Source organism: Coccidioides immitis, assembly GCF_000149335.2.
Source record: "Coccidioides immitis RS genomic scaffold supercont3.3, whole genome shotgun sequence".
NCBI classification, from domain to species: Eukaryota; Fungi; Ascomycota; class Eurotiomycetes; order Onygenales; family Onygenaceae; genus Coccidioides; species Coccidioides immitis.
In genome coordinates, this window is record NW_004504308.1 from 4,297,085 (window position 1) to 4,311,478 (window position 14,394).

Below are 14,394 nucleotides of genomic sequence, written 5' to 3' on the forward strand. Positions count from 1 at the left end.
TTCTTCTATCAAATCTGAACACCATAATCAGCTACTGAAGTAATACAAGCTATATAAAGTTGTCTTATAGCTTGAAAAGTAAGACTTTTTTCAGTATTTGAAAGTCTGATTATTTAATTAAGAACTCTTTCAGCAGCTGATATCTTAATTTTAATATGGTTCTTGAAAGTAAGAGTATTGTCAAGCCAAATACCTAACTATCTCACTAGTTTTTTTGGTTTAAAAACTTGATCATGTAGTTTAACTGAGTTATCTTCACTAAATAATTTAGTAAAGTGGATTAACTCAGTTTTTTCCATATCAAATTGAACTACATGAGAATCTTGTCTATTAGACATTGCTTGTAAAGCTTTATCTAACTTAAAGCAGTTTTCTTCTATTAAGGAAGAGAAGACAACAAGTTCAGTATCATCTATATAACTAGAAATTCTGATATCTTTAAGATCTAGATCATTATTATTCTTAAAGAGAAATATAGTATATATAGAGAAAAGTATTGGAGATAGAGGTGAATCTTGAGGAATTCTAATATTTATAGATATCTTTGCTTGTTATTTTTCACCATCAAAAACCAGTTGGATTTTTCTTGTTTGCATAAAATAAAAAATGCATATAGCTAGTGATTTAGGTAGTTGCAAATCAGAGAAGACTTTTAAGAGTCTATTTAGTGAAATATAGTCAAATGCTCCTTTTATATCAATAAAGAGAGCTGAGGCTACCAATTTATTGGCTTTTGCTAATTGAATATTATGTACTAAACTCATTACAGCATCTATAGCAGAGCATTGCTTCTTTCCTCCAAACTGATCAAAATATAGTAGTTTATTTTGGGAGGCCCAATAAGAAAGTCTAGAAGCAATAACTCTCTCTATAACTTTTCTCAAGCAGTTAAGTGGAGAGATGATTTTGTAAGATTTTGGTAATAAAGCTTTTCTATTTGGTTTCTTTAGAATAACTCCAGTAGCTTCTCTCCAGATTTCTGAATAATATCTCTTTTCAAATAGTATAGAGTATAACTTGAAAAATCTATCTTTAAGTACTGGATAGATTTTTTGTAGTATAAGAAAGAATATACCATCTGGGCCAGATGTACTGATTTTGAAGTCTGAAAAAATAGAGTTTTTAATCTCTATTTCTTGAAGATTAGACTATTCCCAATCTGGATTTTTATAATATTCATTTCAATTTATTGGTAGATAACTTGATGGTTCTCTGAAAAGAGTTTTTATAAAAGCATTGCATTTCTCTTTAAATGAAATAGCTTTATTTTCTATTTCGTTTTCAGAGTTTGAGAATTCTAGAATAAAAGTTTTTTCCACTCTTTTTTCTTTGGTATATTTATATGCTTTAAAAATCTCTTTTCCTTGAGCATTTTCCAGAAATTCATTCCAACAAGATGACTTTGCCTTTTTAATAGCATTAAAGTAGTCATTTCTAGTTTGTTGAAAGAACTCTAAGCTAACTTGCTTATTCTTCAGTTCTCTAAAGGCTTTTGTCATAGCTTTTCTCTTGATTTTTAGCTCATTATTCCACCAAGGCTTAGATCTTTCAGTTATTCTCTTTTTGGAAATGTGTTTCTCAGTAGAGCTTTGAATTAGATTTTTTAATTTAATTGCTTCTAATTCAAGTTCTGATAGAGTATTTTCTATTGAACTCTATTGAAATTCTTCTTTTTCTAGATTTTGAAGAAGAGATTTATTTACTTCATCCCAATTAGCTTTCTGAAAGTTATATTGATTTGAATAGGGTGGATTTTCAACAAGACTTTCAGTATTTAGTTCAATACTGAATTTAATAATTTCATAATCAGAGCCAGAGTGAAGAGCTTCATCAATTCACCACTCATGTATCTTTTGAGTTAAATTGGTGGAGAAGAAGGTCAAATCTATAATTGATTTAGATGATAGATTTGGTCTGAAGAAAGTTTCTCTGTCTATCTCATTTATTAAATCCATATTATTCTCCTCAAGCCATTCTACTAGTTTTTCAGCTCTAACTGAATTGACTATATTTGAATTCCACCATGAATGTTGAGCATTTATATCTCCAGTAACAATAGAGTATTGAGAAGCTGAGATATTTACTAATTCTCTCTCAATAGTCCAAAGATTTGAGTTGTCCTCTAGATCTTTTTGATTATAGATATTTATCAGTTGTATGGTTTCAAACTGATTGTATTTATCTTTAATATCTATAACTAGAAGATCATTACTAGAGCATATATCAGATCTTAAGCAGGGTTGATATCTGGACTGTTTTCTAGGAAAAATAGCTACTCTAGATCTCAAATCTTTATTCTCAGGAAGAATGCAATAATATGCATTATGAGAGACTGTAAACTGATTATCTGAGCTCATCTATGGTTTCTGAAATAAATTATAATCAATTTTCTTTTCAAACCCAATATCAAGACATGTATGCATTGACTTTTCATTTCTTCCAACATTATTCTGAAGAAAGATCAATTTTGAAAAAGTATTTGAAGTTTTATTTAACATAAATTAATAAATGGTGATCTAACTTCAATCTTCTTCTTAGAGATTACAACTTGATTTTCATCTTCAAAATCTGTTTCATGAGATCTCTTAGAAACAGGTTTAGTTCTGGAAAGATTCTGCTCAGCTCTTACTAGTTGCATTGATTTACTAGTATTTTGTGCTGAATAGTTGGATTTTTTGAAGAAAGCACACTCTGTACTTTTAGCCACATGATTTTCTAGACAATTAGCACATTTTAATGTAGAGTGTACACATTTTCTTCCAGTAATCTCACAAATTGAGTATTTATGCATACTTGTTTGATGTTTTTGAGCACAGATATCACATCTAGCTTCTTTTTTACAGTTTGGTGCTGTATGTCCATAGATTTGATAGTTAAAGTATTGTACAGTGCTTCTAAATCTTTCTGAAGAGAGAGAGAGAGAGAGAAAGAGAGAGAGAGAGAGAGATTGTTTGTATTTACAAACTTTAAGATTCTGTCCAGCAATTACAACTGTTTTCAGATTTTCAGCTATTGTAGCATTTTGAACATGCAAGACAGCAGATGTATGTCTTTTCTGTATTCTATTTTCAGCAGAAGATAGCCAGATTGGGGTTCTTTTTAAAGAGATAGAGTTAAAAGTTTCTATCTCTTCTTTTAAAAGAGATAATCCATTCTCTATATTAAAGATTTCTGTAGAGATACTGTGAACTACAAAAACTTTCCAGTCCTCATCTTTGTGAATTTTCATGCTCTCTATATCAAAGTTCATTAGATCTGAGAATATAGATATCTAAGTTTGCTTGTGTTTTTGAAGAAAATCAGCTGAAAAGTCTTCTGTTGTTATTAGAATTAGAGATTGGCCTCTAAATGACTTAGCAATTGAAGAAATAACTGATTTTTCAGTAATATTTGCTTCAGTAAAGCTGTCATTTATTCTATTTCTGAAGAAGAAAGCTTTGTTACTGATCTCTTCAAGTACTTGAGTATTTATCTTGAGAATTAGTCTTCTTTCTCTAAAGAGTTTTGGCTCAGAGAACTGTTTTTTATCTTCTTTACCATTTACTTTAAAGAGTAAAGAAGATTTAACTGAAGATTCAGTATTTAGTCCAGTTATAGAGCAGAAGAATATGATTTGGAAGTATTACTAGCAGATATTTTCTCTTGAGAGCAGCTTTGTGAAGTATTACTACTATTAGTAGCTGCTTTTTTCTGATTTTCAAGCTGTATAATTTTTTTCTCAAGATTTTGAAGTTTAGAGTTTTCAAAAACAGTAGTATCTTCTTTTTCTTTAAAAGAAAAGATTTTTTGTATACTCAAGATACAAGCATTTAGTTCTTTTTACAAAAGAACATGATTCTTCTTCTGAGATTCTTTAGCAAGAAGCTTGAGAATTGACTTTAGATCTTGCTGTTCAGATTCAGAAGAAGAATCAGAAGTAGAAGGTATTTTGACTACATTTCAAGAAATATCTTCTTGAATAAGAAAACAGAAGATAATCTTTTGAAATTACTTTCTTAAGAAGATCTTCTGAGGTTATTTTGTATCCCACTTGCTAGTTAACCCAAACTAGTTCAGTTGTTTTACTGAGAGCTGAAAATCTCAATGTAGTAGGTTTTTCTTTAGCTAGAGCTACACCTATTAAATTCTGGACTAGTTTTTTGAGAGAACTAGCAAACTATATAGTTTTTTTTGAAGACTGTGATCACGGAAACAGGTTCTAGAATAAAAACAATGGAAAAACTATTGGCAGAGTAGAGAGCAAGAGGGCAAGCTAGTAAATTTAAGAGATATGAGCAATTAAGTCTTAAAAATCAGTTAAATTAATACTAGTAAGTATACTTTTTGAAGAGAAGTATCAAACTAGAGAGCTTTTTGCAGGAAAGGTTTGAGAAACCAGCTGAGAATATTCTTAAATTTAGTAGTAAAGACTCACATTCAAGAGGCTAAAGCTAATACTATAAAAATAAGGTATATTCTAAGCAGAAAAGTGAGAAGGGCAGCTGGTTTTTTCAGATGTAGCAGCACCAGAAAGCTAGCATATCTTTTATCAGATGGAAAAGATAGCAAACCTGTTAAGTCACTAGAAATCTAGCTTGATTTTTTTCTTAAATGCAGAAAAATTAATGAAAACTGCTCTGATTTGCAAGGTAGCTTATATTATAGCTTTGTGAGGATTGTACATGTGGATCAGCATGACAATGAATCTATAGGAGAAATTGTATGTGGAAAAAAGTATGCAAGGTAAAAGGTCTGGTATTAGCAACTATGTACAACTTGTAGACAAGATTGCTACTGGCTTTTAACAAGAGGTTCACACAGTGGCAGCCTTTTATGTGTGCTTGCAAGCACATGACTTAGTGCCTTGCAAGAATACATGTACTCCCAAAAGCTCACAAGCTGAGGCCCTGGGCCCTCACAAATGTTGTTTGTCTGTGTAAGAGGTTTGCAGGTGAATTCTTACAAGCTTGTTCCTAGTTCAAAAACTTAGTTACTCTAAGTATTTGAAAAGCTATTTTTCACTAATTAATTCTGATTTCTCAGCTACCAAACAGTATAGAACATAGTAGTATTTAGTAGAGATTGGTCAGAATTTGCAGGGATCAATTTGGCTTAGCTATACCAAGAGTATCAAGTTGATAGGGCTGATTTACTGCTGGTGTGAGATCTGGAGAGCAAAGATCAGATGAGAAGGGGTAGAGAGATAAGATGGAAGTAGATAAGATAAGATAAGAGCTCTAGCTTAGCTTGAAACACCTTAACAAAATGTGAGTAAGCAAGAGTCTTGGCAAGAAAAATCAAAATAAGAGAGTGTCCGGTAAGAGATTTTTCAGATAAAAAGAGTGTAATAACACAACAAATAATAGAGATATAGTAAAGAAAATTTGGTAATTTGTTTAAAGAGTGTTATTGAGGTTGTCTCTCAAAATTCAGATGAAAAGATCATGTGGTTGCTGAGTAATAATGTGAGAAGTGTTTCTGACAGGTGTGAGGCTGGCACCATGTATTTCCACTTATATCTCATCAACCGGCAAGGCAATTTACATAAAAATTGGAGAGGTTGTTAGGTAGAGAAATAGCTTTCAAATGAATATGGTGTCATCCATTTTGAACAAGAATTGACTGAGTTGTGAAAAGAGTGTGTGTGAGAATGTCAGAATGCCAAAATTGATCAACAGAATCTATAGAGCAAATAGTGAGTAAAACATAAGATTCAAAGGTTGATATTTTTTAACAAAAATGGGCCCACCCTAACCAGCTCAGAGAGACAATTTGAATGGTGGTACTCTTATGTCTGTACAATAGATGGTTGTGGAGTTATCAGTAAAAATATAAAAGGTAACGGAAAAACAATCTATAGGCCAAATAGTGACTAAAACATAACATTCAAAACTTGATATTTTTAAACAAAAATAGGCTCACTCTAACTGGCTCAGAGGGACAATTCAAATGGTGGTACTCTCATGTCTGTACAATGGATGGTTGTGGAGTTATTGGCAAAAATGTAGATGTAATGGAAATTCAAATTGGGTTAGCATCCTTTTTCACGCTAACCCAATTTGTAATTTCCATTACATGGCCTTTTTCTCCACAACCAGTGGGCGGTTTCAATTAAGATTACCACCAAAAAAATCCTCTCAGTGAGATCTTTTTGCTATTCAAAAATTGTGGTTTAATTTTGTCTATTGAGATTGCAGGAGGTGCATGATGTTGTTGTGAATTTGGTGATATTTCTGTCGCGGAATTTTGTTGGGTTGGAAAAATAATTATCCAACACCAACCTCAGACAAGAGTTCCTTTTTGTTGCCAAGATTTCATACTCCAAACCAGTTGTCATGCAAGGGATTTTTTGCTTAGTGGTAGTGATTTTTACCAACAGGCAAAACTGGTCAAAACTGATAGCAGTCCAAAGCTGATGATGGTCAGGACAGTCAAAACTGAATATGGCAGCAAAAATTGACGACGGCCAAAATTGACAATGGCCAAAATTGATGACGCCAAAATTGACAGCCAAAATTAACGGCCAAAATTTGACGACGCCAAAATTGATGGCCAAAATTGACGACGCCAAAATTGACGGCCAAAATTGACGACGCCAAAATTGACAGCCAAAATTGACGACACCAAAATTGACAGCCAAAATTGATGGTCAAAATTGACAATGGTCAAAATTGACAATGGTCAAAATTGATGGTAAAAATTGATGGTAAAAATTGACGGTAAAAATTGATGACAGTCAAAATTGATGGTCAAAATTGACAATGGTCAAAATTGATGACAGTCAAAATTGATGGTAAAAATTGACAATGGTCAAAATTGACAATGGTCAAAATTGACAACAGCCAAAATTGATGATGGCCAAAATTGATGACGCCAAAATTGACAGCCAAAATTGATGACAGTCAAAATTGATGATGGTCAAAATTGACAGCCAAAATTTGACAACACCAAAATTGATGGCCAAAATTGATGGTCAAAATTGATGACAGTCAAAATTGACAACACCAAAATTGATGACACCAAAATTGACAACAGTCAAAATTGACAATGGTCAAAATTGATGCTAGCCAAAATTGGTCACGGCAGTCAAAATTGACATGGCCAAAATTGACTGTAAAAATTAATGATAGTAAAAATTGACATGGCCAAAATTGGTCACAACAGTCAAAACTAATGGCAAACATTTACAGTCACTTTCCCTGCTGCATCAAGGAAATTAAGAAAGATAAACAAGCACAAAATCTTGAAATTAGAATAAATTTTCATCTCTGCATTAGCTATTAGTTTTTGAATTTCACTGTTGGTGCTGCACTACCAGAATTAATATGGCTGAAGTAGCTGCCCTTTATGATTCTCTTGTGCCCATCTCTCCCATTCCAGCTGTGCACATTGATGTATCCATTCAAATTCTCTATCAACAACCCACATAAGTAACTCAGCTCTTGAGAGGGTCTGCCTCATGATCACCAGCTCTTGATTTTCTTCTTCAGTCATGGGCATTCCATCCTCTGAGTCCTCATCAGAGTCAATGTTATAGATGTCTGGGATTGACTGGACACCAGCCACCTCTGGAGACACTTCTAGTGTCTTTTCTCTTCTTATCTTCTACTGTCAGTCCATCATTGCCTGCACAAAAGGCCATTTGAAGTGGAAGGGAGTGGTTGAACCAGGAAGTTAGTGCTTGAAGTGGCATCTGTTCCCCCAGAAATAATGAAGGTACTCTGCCTTATACCCATTCTGCTTCTATTTCTCAAAGCTGGCTTCAAAGAACCAGCACAGTGTTTCCTTTTGATGTCTCAGATACTGCTTGATTGCAGTCAAGTGCTTGTCTTCAGTGAGTGGCCAGACTGAGGCCATCACAACAAAATAGATGGGGGAATGATACAGTGAGCAACATCCTCTGTTTTTCAGCAGATTGTTGCCTGGTATCCAGGGCAATCCATTCTTGTTCTATTCTCAAATGGTTGTGATGCACTCTGTGGGCCTCCATCAGCATCAGTATTGCAACAAGCACATCACTAAACAGAGTCTCTTATCTGGACAAATGTGATGGATGCAGTTTGATAGCACTGGAAAGATTGTGGGTATTGTTGTCTTCCTGCAGACAGAACACTTATACATGTGGCCTAGCTCTGTGCTCCAGTCAGCCACAATCAAGAAAATTGCTGTGGGATAGAACTCTTGAGCCCATATCTTTGCCACACTCATCCTGCAGGATGTGTCTCTTTTCTGCTAGAACATATTCAAATCAGCATTTCATTCCTCAAATGCAGTTTTCTCTCAGCCAGAACTTGCAGTGGGCTATCTCCTTTTTTTTAATTTCACTTGGGGTGTCACCTCCAGATGCTTGTGTTGACAGGCTGTGCTGGAACTTGCAGCAATCATCAAGCTGGCATTTTCCATGAATCCAGTATCTGCAGCTCATGCTGCTCAGCTGCACCACCTGGGCGGGCAGGCACTTAGTGAGGCAATGAAAATGTGATAGAAGATGGATTGGCAGTGGTTGGCAAGATATTGTGGGGCAGGCCTCAGATGGCTTTTTGATGTGTAGAATTGAGGACAGACTGAGGAGCAAAAACAATGACAAGTTACCAATCACAGCAAATGGCATTCATCATAAGGGTCCAATGTGATCACAGGGTCAGAGGGATCCTGTAATGTTTACATTCACTTCACATCAACACTTCACTTCAGGCTTTGCTTCTCATCCACAACATTTCTGATTCTGACAACCTTCTCAACCACAATTGCATTGACTTTGAAACCTCTTGGTTGTCCCTTCCAGTATTCAATAGCTGCATTGTAAGTTCAGCATCACCCACTTAAGCATCATAAGGCATTGAGATCAGAGCTGACTGAACATCTGAAGGTGCTGAACCACTGTCAAGAACCATCATGAGAGATTAAGCAGCTGTCCAGCATCAAGAATCATGTGTCACAAAGTCAAGGTCCTGCTTTATTTTGAAAAGATAGTGAAATTCAAAAAGGTTTGCTGTGCCACTGCCTGATTTCTGCATGACATCAGATCAAGAAATACTGACATGATATTCCTCTCAGTACAACATGATAACAATGAATGAGACTCATGTCAAAGCCATGCTTGGCTTGACAGTGGAGGAGCTACTTGATCTGAAAAAGGTCATGCAAGAGCTTCATGACAAGGAGATTCAGGATCTTCTTCATCAAGTGGTAGCTAAGAGAATGCTGAAGGAGAGCCAGATTGCTGTGGTGGAGTACATCATTTCTCAAGAGAGCTTTGGCAACAAGGTCCTGCAGGCCTGGGAGAGCAAGTCTAACTATGAGAATGTCCATGGGGCACTTGTGTGGCTTATTGTGCAGGTCCAGTACCAGAAAACAAGGTGACAGTGGTATGGCATCCAGCAAGATTCATCCTCTGAGTCTGTGAGCCCCCAGATTTCCTCATTAATATCTGTTTGGCAGCCATTGTTGGCTACAGCTGCCTCCAGACCAACATCTTCCCTCTCTGCACTTGAGTCTCTTGAGATCTGTCCCACTACATCAAGCACTCCATGGTATGTGCTGGGTTTGGCCAAGCCTCTGACACCAGCAGCTAAAGAACTCTACCAAGTCATTATCTTCACCAGAAACACAGTCTCTGGCTGTGTGTTGGTCTGCCAGGTTAACAAATTGCCATCACATTGCACATTAGACAGGCAGGGAACACTCTCCAAGAAGAATTGGACAGAGTGGCAGAATATTCTGACTACTGACTGTGAATTTCATTGCAACTCTCAGACCATCAAGAGTCTGGATGAGCAGGTCACCATTATTAACAAGCAACTGTGGCAATTAGTGTGCATGATGCAGCTGGAGGAGATTCTGAGCAAAGAAACAGATGGATCTCTGACCCTCAACTTTGTAATTACTGCCCAGGATACAGAGCCCACCCATATCTGTGAAATTCAAAAAAGACAAATTGTGTCAGTCACTGGCTTCAACAATGATGAGAACATGTCTGAAGACCCAGAGACAGAGTTCTTAGATGATGATGGGCACCATGATATGCCTGCAACCTGCTGATGCCAGATCACCACACACTCATCATCTTCTGCATCCACACTGTCTTCCTCTCATCCTCTCTCTCAACACAATCAAGACAGCCCCCAGGACAGCATGCATGTGGACACAACCATTAATGAGCCACATTGTGACTGCAAGAATGGCTTCAATGGAATTGATAGCATGGCTAGCCACCCAGACACTCCAATGGACTTGAATACTGTGATAGATTCACCAAACACAGGTGCTATCTCCACTGCCTCTACTGAAGCTCAGAATTCTCAAGATGGCCTGACCCAGCCAGTTTCAAAAACAACATCAGCACCAACCAAGGACAGCAAAATTCAAAATGAATATCTGCCAGCTTCACCCAGTAAAATTCAAAAAGAGGGTCCACCAACCCTACCCCATGAAATTCAACAAGGAATTGATAGCATGGCCAACCACCCAGACACTCCAATGGACTTGGACACCATGATAGATCCATCAAATCCAGGCACTGTCCCCACTGCCTCCACCAAAGCCCAGGATCCTCAAGATGGCCCAACCCAGGTCAGAGATGACTGTAAATGTGACTCCACACCTGCACATATTGTGGTTGAGCAGCCAGTTTCAAGAACAACATCAGCACCAACCAAGAACAGTGAAATTCAAAATGAATACCCGCCAGCTTCACCCAGTGAAATTCAAAAAGAGGGCCCACCAACCCTACCCCATGAAATTCAACAAGAGCACCACTCCCCAGATGTTGAGATGATTAATGGTGACAACACTTTACTCTTGGACACAGATTATGAGTTTCTTGACAAGATAACACAACTGGGACCTGAGCCACAAACCAGTGACAAGGGCAACACTGAGCAAGTTGACCCAGCAGAACTCATCAAGCCTGGCAGATTTTGATGTGAGCAGATGGACAGCCAAATATAGCAGGATTTCACCAGTTTCTTCATGCTCCCACAGAATGAAAATGACAGCACAGATTCAATCAGGAAGATTCTTATCTGTGGCATGCTGCAAGATACTCCACCCCACCAGCTTTACTGTGCATTCTGGATGCTTCTCAAGGATCAAGAGTTAGAGCAAGATGGATTCATTGCTGATGAGATGGGAATTGACAAAACCATAAAGATGATATTGTACTTTGTTCTGAGTGCCTGGATCATCTACAACTGCCTGCACATCAAACAGTGCTGTAAGAATCCTGCAATGGCCAACAAGCACCTCCCTGTGGTCATGGATACAGAAGAAGGACACAAGAGTTCAAAGCAGCATCATCTAAGATGTTTCTCTCAGGATATGTTCCCCATTCTGTGTGGCTGTGTTCCAGATGGGATGACTGCACACCATCTGAGTCAACCACTGCAAGGTGTAATGCTGGTGGTAGTGCTCAAAGGTCTCCTTCTCCCCTGGATGAGAGAGTGGGCCAACTCTATCCCCTGTGACTCAGAGAACTGTCTGAAACTGAATCTCTTCATTGGCCATGGAGACTTAACTCCCATAAAGATTGGCAACTTGGGCCACACATTCATACAGACTGTACAGCACACAATACTGAAACAACATGATCTGGGTCTCCAGCAAGGTTATTGACACATGTTCCTGACCACACTGGGCTTGCTCTCCAGCCATGTGATGATACCCCTCCATAACATTCAGAAACAAGATGTACAGCAATTGTGATGGCAAGCTGTGATCCAAGATGAATGCCACCAGGAGAAGAGCTTTGACAGCAAGACCATCAGGCAGTTTTGAGAGATCAACACAGCCACAGGGAAGCAAGACTACACCCCAGTCACCTGGCTGCTCTCCAGGACACTGTACAATAAAGGACTGACAGACATGCTCTTCTGGATGACAATACTAGCCTCTGACAAATGGGGTAATGACACCAGACTGCAATTTGCCAAACCCAATCAATGGAAGACCCTCTCAGCCAGAGTGCAGCTACTGATCAGCAAGAAGCAGCTGTCCAGAACAGAACAGATCAAGTTCCAGTCAGCAGTATACCAGTTTGGTCAGGTGCTCAAGTGTCTGATGATCCACTACACCATCAAGACAAGTTGGTTCAACAAACCCATCATGGAGCTGCCCCACAACCACCATCATGATGTTCTCTGCAGTCTAGAGCCCAAGGTCAGAGACAAGCTCCAGCAGCATGAGCAGCATGAAATTCAAAAACTAAAAGACAGCTACATGAGAAGCCTGCAGGAATGGAAGAAGCACAGTCAAGAATCTAAATCTGAGCTTTCCAGCCAGATCTTTTTCAAGAAGTCACACATAAACTGGATCATTGCCATCTTTCCAGCCCTTCTGGATCTTATGAAGACTGAGCAACACAAGCTCAAGCTCACCAATGAGGAGATGATGAAGAACAGGTGACATGCTGGTGGAGACAAGAAGGCACCATACATTCATGCAATCAATACTCTGGCTAATTCCAGCTCCAAGTGTCATGCAATTCAACATATCCTGCAGGGCATGGGGAGAGACTATTATAGACACCCAGAGAAGATTGTTATTCTGACAGAATTCTCCTGTGTGGTTCATATGCTTGAGGTGGTAGATTACTGTGTCTCCTTTCCTTGTGTTTTCTTCTCCAGCTAACTTTCCATACAGTGGCTGCAGAAGCAAGACTACTGTGTCACAGCAGTCTATAGCAGTATGAGTGTTGAGAACCAAGACATGTGCATCAATGCCTTCAATCAGGACCTGCCACTGTCTGAAGGTGAGACTGATGCCAGTCCAGGCATTCTGATCAGCATTCTGGAAATTCTAGGTGTGGGCTACACCTGTGTTCATGCCTTCCAACTTATCCTGCTGAGCCTGAGCTGGTTGGAGAGGGATAAGATCCAGGGCAAGACATGCATCCACTGCTACAGACAGATGAACAAGGCCACATACATCTACCACCTGGTGTGCAGAGATGTCCAGGTCAAAAGCAACATTCTTGACCAGCAGGCAATGCAGAAGAGTTTTAATGAACTGGTAATGTTGCTGCAGAGAGAGGCTGGCATAGTTCAAGACATGATTGATCTGGATACAGTATGAGGCCTGGCATGGCTGTGTGGCCATGAAATTTAAAAAGAAACACCCAAGAACCATGCAGTGCTTCTGTCAAGATGCCTGGGTATTATTAGAGATATATGGAACAATCATGACTGTTTGTTCTAGATGATTCATTCTGCAGAGTTGAATAGATTAGTAGTTAGGTCCAATCAAAGCAATTTCAGCTGAAAGCTATCCATCATATCTCCCACCATAGTCATGTTGATGCTGAATACTTAGCAGTCAGATGCACTAATGAGCCTTCAGCCTGGTGATGGTGCAACCAGCTAATATTAGCACCCTATCAAATTCATGCCAGCATATCCTCTGATGCCATCAACTGTTGATATGGTGCCTGTGGCCTTTTATTCAAGGAGGAGAATCCCCTCACCCAGAGATGTGTATGATGTGTCATGACATGCCAATGCTGAGTCTCTTTTCCCAGTCTGGAGCTTGAGATGCTGCTGAAGCTCCACAGTCTTTGAGCATGGTGTGGCAGAATATCTGAACATGTTTGATTTGGGTTGCTTATAGTGATACTGGCTCTCCCCAATCAATTCTAACCACCAACATTGGCCACCAACAATAGCTAATGCCAATATCAACCAGAATACAGTTTCTCCAAAGAATGAGGCTACAGACTATTGGCTGTGAGTGTTGAGCACCAATTTCTACCATTAACTTTCATTGTTGTCAATTTTGACTGCCAGTTTTCAATGAGCTGAACCTGTTGTGGATGCACAAGATGTGTTTTAACCATTGAGTTTGGCTGTCAAGTTTCACTGTTGTCAGTCATGGCTGCTGATTTTGACTGTTGTCAATTGTGGCTGCTGTCAATTTTGACTGTCAATTTTTACCATCATCAATTTTTACTGTCAATTTTTACTGTCATCAATTTTGACCATCAATTTTTACTGTCAATTTTGGTGTTGTCAATTTTGACCGCCATGACCAATTTTGGCTGGTGTCAATTTTGGTGTTGTCAATTTTGGCATCATCAATTTTGACCGCCGTGACCAATTTTGGCTGGCGTCAATTTTGGTGTTGTCAATTTTGACTGTCAATTTTGGTGTTGTCAATTTTTACTGTCAATTTTTACCATCATCAATTTTGACTGTCAATTTTGACCATCAATTTTTACTGTCAATTTTGGCGTCATCAATTTTGACCGCCGTGACCAATTTTGGCTGGCGTCAATTTTGGTGTTGTCAATTTTGACTGTCAATTTTGGTGTTGTCAATTTTGACTGTCAATTTTTACTGTCAATTTTTACTGTTGTTAATTTTGACCATCAATTTTTACTGTCAATTTTTACCGTCAATTTTCACCATCAATTTTGGCTGTTGT